The following is an 8,861-nucleotide window of genomic DNA, read 5'->3' as shown; positions in this document are numbered from 1 at the left end:
TCATTTAGGGAGCATCATATTCTTTTGCCAGGATTAACTGCAGCTCTTGCCAGAAACTCAAATGGACCCCAATCATCAAGTCAGGAATCAGGCAAGATCTGCAGAGAGAGAAACAGTTCATGTTTCAGGCAGAAAGTCCTTTGTTATAACTTAGCGATAAATATCAAAGGTTTCAAAGGTACTTTTAATCTCAGGTACACTTAATCATAATTATATATGTAAACAATATACATCCTGAAATGCTTTTTCTTCGCAAACATCCACAAAAACAGAGGAGTGCCCCAAAGAATGAACGACAGTTAAATGTTAAAACCCCAAATTCCCCCCCCCCCACAGCTCACCTCACGTAAGCAGCAGCAAGCAACAATCCCCCCTCCCCCAACCAGCAAAAAAGGCATCGGCACCTGCCACCGAGCACTCAAGCATGAGCGAGGCAACAGCAAAGACACAGACTTGCAGTACCCCAGAGACTACTCACTCTCCTGGTATTCGACATTCCACAGGCTCCTTAATAAGGGAAAAAGAGATGTCTCCATTTCACAGTGAGAGGGGAGACATAACAAACAACTCGCTAGTTTATGATGTTAAAAGTCCGTTGCGTTGCCTTTTCCTCGCTCAGGGCCCAAAGATCTTGGGTCTCTGGCCAGAGATCTTCCATCTCCAACGACACACCAATCTCCTGCAGAGGCACTGACCTCCAATCCCCCTCGTCTCCAGAGCCATGAGATCCTGGTCCTCTGAAGGCGAGCGGAGCTCTTAGGCCGAGCCCTTGGCGTGCTGAACAACGGCCAGTTGTGAAACCCTGAGAGCGGGTCCCATTCCCACAAAGAACCGTAGTCAGTATGTAAATCCAGGCCAGAGTCTTCAAAAGAACCCTGAAAGGGAAAGATCGAGATATTAAAGATGGAAATAGAGCTGTTTCCGAAGATGGAAGCAAAGAAGTTGCCGTTAGGTGCCATTAACCCTCCTAAGTTCTGCCTTCTACCTGGCTGTGTGTGACCTGTGTTCAACATTCAAAAAGAAATGGGTCTGCTGTTACTTTGAATAAGTATGGCAATATTGAGAAAGAAGACGCATGAGTGAATAGATCACAGGGAAGTAGTGGGGAAATGGGATTGATGCAATTGTTCTAAAAGCCAGCATATATTTTGATGGGCTGAATCAAGAAACGTATAAAACCTACAGCATAATACAGGCCCTTCGGCCCACAAAGTTGTGCCGAACATGTCCCTACCTTAGAAATTACTAGGCTCACCACCTATTGGAGAATCACCTCCTATTGGAGAAGAAATATGAGAAAATAGAAAGTTGGGCAGTGAATGAATGGCCTCTAAATAGCACAGATCTCTGATGCTTCCTGTGCTAAACAGAGCCACTGTGACAAACAACATTATCGCTGTTCTACCATTCACAATTAATGCAATTTGTCTAAAAACCAATTCACCTTAGAAATTTAGTTACAATTAACAAATGAAATCTGAAAGTGTTGGACTCTTGCAGTATTTACACATTCTCCAAATGCTATGTTACAACCTGGTCCTGATTCTAGACTTTGACCATGGATAGTTGTTTGTGCCTGATGGGGTAGTTTGAGTATCTCAGAAACCGCTAACCTCTTGGAATTTTCATGCAATGCATGCTCTAGGGATCACAGAGAATGGTGTAAAAACCAAAAAAAACATCCAGTGAGTGACAGCTCTGTGAGTGGAGATGCCTTGTTACTGAGAGAGGTCAGAAGAAAATGGCCAGACTAGTTCAAGCTGACAGGAAGGCAACAGTGACTCAAATAGCCACAAGAGTGGTGTACAGAAGAGCATCTCTGAATGCACAATATGTCGAACCTTGAAGTGGAAGGCTTACAGCAGCCAAAGATCATGAACATACACACAGTGGCTACTTTATTATGTACCTAATAAAGTGGCCACTGAGAATATTTTCTACCTAGCAATGTATGACATGCTGAAAACTTACCAGTGCCTCAGTTTGATTAGGAATGATGTGCTTTCCCTCACTGACAATGCAGAATTGTTTAATGCTGCAGCTTTAAAAGATATAGTTGGATTTAAAGATCAAATGAGCACTTGTTACATCAATCTTATCTAGCATCTTACCTTACCGTATTGAGAACTGATTTATTTTGTTTCATTCAGCAGCGTCAAGTTTAATATTACCTCCTGGTGTTCTGCAGTTTCTTTCAGAGGGATGAATTTCAGTATAATTTTCAAATATACTGCAATTTCAAGATTAATTCTGTGTATCACTTTTGGTAATCAATTCTCAGTTTCCCTTAATAAACTCTTGCATTTGCTTCAGGCTGATCAAGCAGATGATTTATCTCCAAATTTTATTACAATCTTGTCTTCTCCATCAGCATTGTATTCAAATTGGGGCCAGAGGCTATCAGATCAATATGCCTTGCCAACATTGGCAAGGAACTTGCATTTGTATCTCGCAGAGATACTTCAACGACAATAAAAAAGTTTCAGACTTCACATAATTTTTTCTGAAGTCTGCATGGAATAGTTTCTACTCTTTTGCATGGAAGAAAATGAAAATCTGCTGAGGACTTGCCTTCTTTGTACAGATTCTAATCCTGCTGAGGTACTTCTAAGGTTCAGGCAATCAGGACATCCACGTTAATCCAGTGTGGAGACAGAAAGAGACTGCAGATGCTGGAAATTAATCCAGTGGGGATCCACCTTTAAGTTATGCAAATTTGCTTTAGTGATACCAAAGGCTAACTACTCTGTAGAAATGAGGCTTGAAAGGGAGAGCACCATACACAACATGTAGGAGGAACTCAGCAAGTCAGGCAGCATCTATGGAGGGGAATGAACAGTTGACATTTCAGGTCAAGATCCTTTATCAAGAATGGAAAGGAAGGGGGAAATGCTTCTATGAGGTGATGGAGGGGGTTCCATACAAGCTGGCAAGTTATAGATGAAACTAGGTAATGGGGAAGTTGGGTGGTTGGGGTGGGGGAGGTATGTAATGAGAAGCTGGAAGGGGACAGGTGGAAGAAGTAATGAAAAGGAGAAGGAGGAACCGAATAGGAGAGGATTGTGCGCCGTCCTACTCACCTGGTTACTTACTTTATCCCCCCTCCCACAGCCACCCATCTTCCCCCTCACCTGGTCTCACCTATCACCTGCCAGCTGGTACTCCTTCCCTTACCCACCAACTATTTATTCTGGCTTCTGCCCCCTTCCCTTCCAGTCCTGATGAAGAGTCTTGGCTCAGAACATTGACAGTTAAAAGCTCCCCATAAAGGTGCCTGACTTGCTAAGTTCCTCCAACATTTTGTGTGCATTGTTCAAGACTTAATGTATCAGCAGATTCTCATATGTTTCTGAGAGGGAAACCAGTTTTGCTTTCTATTTGCACCGTCCCATCTCCTCTGTGTGAACTGATCTGCACCACGTCCCATCACCTCAGTGTAAACTGATCTTTACTTTACTTTACTTTATACTTTATTGTCGCCAAACAATTGATACTAAAGCGTACGATCATCACAGCGATTTTTGATTCTGTGCTTCACACTCCCTGGAGTACAAATCGATAATAAACAGTAAAAATTTAAATTATAAATCATAAATAGAAAATAGAAAAGGGAAAGTGAGGTAGTGCAAAAAAACCGAGAGGCAGGTCTGGATATCTGGAGGGTGCGGCCCAGATCCGGGTCAGAATCCGTTCAGAAGTCTCATCACAGTTGGAAAGAAGCTGTTCCCAAATCTGGCCGTACCAGTCTTCAAGCTCCTGAGCCTTCTCCTGGAGGGAAAAGGGATGAAAAGTGTGTTGGCTGAGTGGGTCATGTCCTTGATTATACTGGCAGCACTGCTCCGACAGCGTGTGGTGTAAGGTGAGTCCAAGGACGAAAGATTGGTTTGTGTGATGTGCTGGGCTGTGTTCATGATCTTCTGCATCTTCTTCCGGTCTTGGACAGGACCACTTTCATACCAGGTTGCGATGCACCCTAGAAGAATACTTTCTATGGTGCATCTATAAAAATTAGTAAAATTAGTGAGGTTTTTAGGGGACAAGCCAAATTTCTTTAGCTTGGTGATCTGTACCATGTCTCATCACCTCTGTGCTAACTGACCTGCTCCATGTCCCATCACCTCTCTAAGAACTGATCTGCACCATGTCCCATCACCTCTGTATGAATGACTCTATCTCAGTGCACTTTATGATCTGTATGAATAGTGTACAAGACAAGTTCTCCACTTGTCTTGGCACATCTCTCAATAATAAATCAATACCAGTACCAATAGCAATACTGGTAATTTTTTTTAGATTAGATTATGAGGACAAGCAGTCCTCTTTTATTGTCATTTAGTAATGCATGCATTAAGAAATGATACGATGTTTTTCCAGAATGATATCACAGAAACACATGACAAACCGACTTAAAACCTAACAAAAACCACATAATTATTACATATAGTTACAACAGTGCAAAGCAATACATTAATTTGATAAGAACAGACCGTGGCACGGTAAAGTCTCAAATTCTGTGGAATTCTCTGCCACAGGAAACAGTTGAGGCCAGTTCATTGGCTATATTTAAGAGGGAGTTAGATATGGCCCTTGTGGCTAAAGGGATCAGGGGGTATGGAGAGAAGGCAGGTACAGGGTTCTGAGTTGGATAATCAGCCATGATCATACTGAATGGCGGTGCAGACTTGAAGGGTCGAATGGCCTACTCCTGCATCTATTTTCCATGTTTCTATGTTTCTATGTCTCTCGAAAGTCCCATCATCTCACGCAGATGGTGAACCTCCAGCGCCGCCAACTTGCCGATGCAGCATACTGGAAACATCCGACCATAGTCCGACACCGAGTCCGTCTGAAAACTCCAAGCCTCTGACCAGCTCTCTGACACCGAGCACCGAGCACCATCTCTGCCGAGCACTTCGACCCCGGCCCCGACAACAGGCAATAGGCAAAGCCGAGGATTTGGGGCCTACCCTCTGGAGATTCTCGATCGCACAGTAGCAGTGGCAGCGAAGCAGGCATTTCAGAAGTTACTCCAGGTGTTCCTTTGTGCTCTCACGTCTGTCTCCATCAAATCCGGATTGTGCACGGCCCCCTAGTTAACACATATGATAATTATTCGGAACGGCCACATGCGCTGCGTCGCACCGCCATCTTCTCCTCCCTCCATTTGCCTCAATATCTGCCGTCAGTGGAGTATTTGACTAGAGACTGACACAGGCACTGACTGAATGACCTGTATATTTACAGATGGTGCCTAGTTACCTGTGTGTATTTATCCAGCAGTAAAGGTTCATTCTCTTTTTATTCAGTGTGGGCATGTGGCCAAGTGGTTAAGGCATTGGACTAGCTACCTGAAGGTCATGAGTTCGAGCTCCAGCCGAGGGAACGTGTTGTGTCCTTGAGCAAGGCACTTAATCACACATTGCTCTGCGACGACATTGGTGCCAAGCTGTATGGGTCCTAATGCCCTTTCCTTGGACAATATTGGTGCCGTGGAGAGGGGAGACTTGCAGCATGGGCAACTGCTGGTCTTCCATACAACCTTGCCCAGGCCTGCGCCCTGGAGAGTGAAGACTTTCCAGGCGCAGATCCATGGTCTCGCAAGACTAACGGATGCCTTTTTATTCACCTTTGTTAGATGTTTATGAAAAGTAAATGAGAGGCAGCGTACATATTGATTACTGTCTAAGTCCGGTATAACTGCACTATCTCAGAAGCTTAGTTATTAAGCTGAATGAAATGAAACTGTGTGAAACACTTCCACCAGCTTTGACCTATCTTGTTATGCAGAATATGTGAAATGTTTAAACTTTACCTTCATAGCTGTTCAGTGAATTATGTAGAAAAGAGTAAGGTGAATGGCAGCTATATTTAATATTAATATTAATTTAATATTACCTGGTCCATTTCCGACACCTCCCTCCCCTTTCTAGATCTTTCTGTATCTGTCTCTGGAGACAGCTTATCCACTGATGTCTTAGCCTACTGACTCTCACAGCTATCTGGACTATTCCTCTTCTCACCCTGTCTCTTGCAAAAACGCCATCCCCTTCTCGCAATTCCTCCATCTCCGCCGCATCTGCTCTCAGGATGAGGCTTTTCATTCTAGGACGAGGGGGATGTCTTCCTTTTTTAAAGAAAGGGGCTTCCCTTCCTCCACTATCAACTCTGCTCTTAAACGCATCTCCCCCATTTCACGTACATCTGCTCTCACTCCATCCTCCCACCACCCCTCTAGGAATAGGGTTCCCCTGGTCCTCACCTACCACCCCACCAGCCTCCGGGTCCAACATATTATTCTCCGTAACTTCCGCCACCTCCAACGGGATCACACCACTAAGCACATCTTTCCCTCCCCACCTCTCTCTGCATTCCGCAGGGATCGCTCCCTACACAATTCCCTTGTCCATTCGTCCCCCCCATCCCTCCCCACTGATCTCCCTCCTGGCACTTATCTGTGTAAGCGGAACAAGTGCTACACATGCCCTTACACTTCCTCCCTTACCACCAATCAGGGCCCCAAACAGTCCTTCCAGGTGAGGCATCACTTCACCTGTGAGTCGACTGGGGTGATATACTGCGTCCGGTGCTCCCGATGTGGCCTTTTATATATTGGCGAGACCCGACGCAGACTGGGAGACCGCTTTGCTGAACATCTACACTCTGTCCGCCAGAGAAAGCAGGATCTCCCAGTGGCCACACATTTTAATTCCACATCCCATTCCCATTCTGACATGTCTATCCACGGCCTCCTCTACTGTAAAGATGAAGCCACACTCAGGTTGGAGGAACAACACCTTATATTCCATCTGGGTAGCCTCCAACCTGATGGCATGAACATCGACTTCTCTAACTTCCGCTAAGGCCCCACCTCCCCCTCGTACCCCATCTGTTACTCATTTTTATGCACACATTCTTTCTCTCATTCTCCTTTTTCTCCCTCTGTCCCTCTGAATATACCTCTTGCCCATCCTCTGGGTCACCCCCCCCCGTCTTTCTTCCCGGACCTCCTGTCCCATGATCCTCTCGTATCCCCTTTTGCCTATCACCTGTCCAGCTCTTGGCTCTATCCCTCCCCCTCCTGTCTTCTCCTATCATTTTGGATCTCCCCCTCCCCCTCCAACTTTCAAATCCCTTACTCACTCTTCCTTCAGTTAGTCCTGACGAAGGGTCTCGGCCTGAAACGTCGACTGCAGCTCTTCCTACAGATGCTGCTTGGCCTGCTGCGTTCACCAGCAACTTTGATGTATGTTGCTTTAATATTAATATATCCTTTGAAGGTCATTGACATCTTGACGTGTACTGATGTACTACCGTACATACAAAGCTTTGGTTTCTTTGGCTGGAGAATGACGACTGGAGAATTTATTTCAATGTAACTGTTTCAATGTAATAATGTGAAAGCAACACACACACACACACACACACACACACACACACACACACACACACACACACACACACACACCTGGAGGAACTCAGCAGGCCAGGCTGATGAAGAGTCTTGGCCTGAAATGTCAACTGCTTACTCTTTTCCATAGATGCTGCTTGGCCTGTTGAGTTCCTCCAACATATTTTGTACGTGTTGCTTTCGATTTCCAGCATCTGCAGATTTTCTTGTGATTGCAACAATTTGAAAAATGTGTTCAGTAGAATATTGGAGCCTCTCAACTACCCCATTAAAGTGACATGTTTTTATTCCTATTTCCTGCAGCTTGACAATTTTTGCACTGTTCCATTTTGATGCAAATATATACAATTTTGCCTAACTAAATCTCAGAATGTATGTACTGTGTAAGACTAAGAATTTGTATTGGGTTTATGCTTTATGCTTAATATATTTTCCATGCTAGATAAAGTGGAAATAATGTAAATTGGTCAACAGCTGGTGAAGGAATTCAAGCTTATTATTAATCCTCATAAATCCATAATCCTTAACCCCAGTCAGAAGTTCAGAGACAAAAATTAATCATTAAATCCTTTCAAATATCATACTTGACTAGCATTAATTATTTTTACTTTCTGAAATGCTTGTTCAGAGGAAACAGCATTTGCCCAGCCTTGCTGCTGCTGTTACTGACCTGAATCAAAGTTCATTGAGAATCACCAATCCTACTTGAGGGAAATGCAGGGAAACACTTAGGGGAGACTTTGCTTTGGTTAGTTTCACTGACATTTGCTGTTTAATCCTATTGGATTTTAGTGTCCTTGTGATATTTGCATCTACCTACTGCTCTGTTGAGTTTGTGAGGAGACTTTCATAATCATTTTGGTAACGTTGCAATTCTTCTTGTGGAAGGTCTGTACTGTAGACAGGTTGTTTCTGTAGTGAATGTCATAGAAGTTTAAAGCAATGGTCATAAAAATATACAATATATATACTGTACATATATGTCCCAAGGTGGTGGGTAGGGGCTCCATATGTCACTGCTACAGGGCGTGACGACCCTGCCTTACACGAGTCCCGGGCTCAGCTGGCTCCGGCTGACAGTACCCGGTATGGGCCCCTATCCAGGGTTACGGATCCCACTGCCTTGTAGGTATCTTCGGGAGAAGAGAAGGCTAAGGAGTAAACCCTACACAAATCCGGAGTGGAGCCCCTAAGGCGGTTGGATGACGCATCACGTCACCTCCCGGCAGCTCCCGCAGCCAAGCTGATGTCAAATGAACTGCTTGGCATTCCTTTGGACCACATCCACGAGGCAGAGAGGGGGATCTTGATGTCTGGGTAGCCCAGGATCTCCATATTCATCGCCCAGGTCTGCGCCCCAGAACCGGACGCATCCATTGTCGACTTACACTGACGGAGCCAAGACATATATGTCTCCATATACAACCCTGAGATTCATTTTGTGTGGGCATAC

The sequence above is a fragment of the Mobula hypostoma genome, chromosome 2, assembly GCF_963921235.1.
Source record: "Mobula hypostoma chromosome 2, sMobHyp1.1, whole genome shotgun sequence".
In the NCBI taxonomy this organism is placed as follows: Eukaryota; Metazoa; Chordata; class Chondrichthyes; order Myliobatiformes; family Myliobatidae; genus Mobula; species Mobula hypostoma.
The sequence above is the reverse complement of the archived record's forward strand: the minus strand, read 5'-3'. Positions refer to the sequence as shown.